Raw genomic sequence first — 810 nt, forward strand, 5'->3', positions numbered from 1 at the left:
ATTGTATTAAATATTAATATTATTTTCTAAATTATAAGTTACCAACAATTAATTAAAGCTATATACTGTGTTCCAGTGGCGTAGTCAGGGGAGGGGCTGAGGGAGTTGCAGCCCCCCACCCGAAATGTTAAGAAAATTTTAAAATTATTTTAATGGTCTATGATAGTCGCTAAAAAAGTCTTAAATTGTATTTAAAATATTTAAAAATGTATTATAAGTTTTAACACTTTTCAGCTATATATTTGTGCTAATACGTATTTAATGTGTAAAAGTTGATCAGCCCCCCCCCCCCCCCCCCCCGAAAAAATCCTGGCTACGCCACTGCCGTGTTCAAGTAGTTTGGCATTTTGAATAATGATATTAATTACATAGGTACCAATCAAAAGGATTATAAAAAAATTATTTGAGAATATTTTTCAAAATCTATCCCTTGTTTGCTGTATGTGTGACTATATGATAGAGTTATCGACTTTTGATTTTTAAATGGCAACAACCTATTTAGATTTTGTTCGATGTGACAAATATAATATTAATATTACAATGATGTCTGTTTTTTTAAAACAATTTTTTTGTGTCAGTCATTTCCTTTTGGAGCAGTGACAATACTTCAATTTTCAACTTTGAGGGTAGTGACTATAGTAGCAAATTGGATCTAGTTAGTAGTTTTGTATTTTGGGGATCAAAAGTTTGATAAGATAAAAAATTTTCAAAATAACAGGGCGTACCTAATAAAAATGAATTCGTTCTGTTCCTCGTTATTTTTTTAAAAAATAATTCGTTCCTTTGTTGTTCCTTTGGAAAATGAACGAG

This window comes from Acyrthosiphon pisum, chromosome X (assembly GCF_005508785.2).
Source record: "Acyrthosiphon pisum isolate AL4f chromosome X, pea_aphid_22Mar2018_4r6ur, whole genome shotgun sequence".
Lineage (NCBI taxonomy): Eukaryota > Metazoa > Arthropoda > Insecta > Hemiptera > Aphididae > Acyrthosiphon > Acyrthosiphon pisum.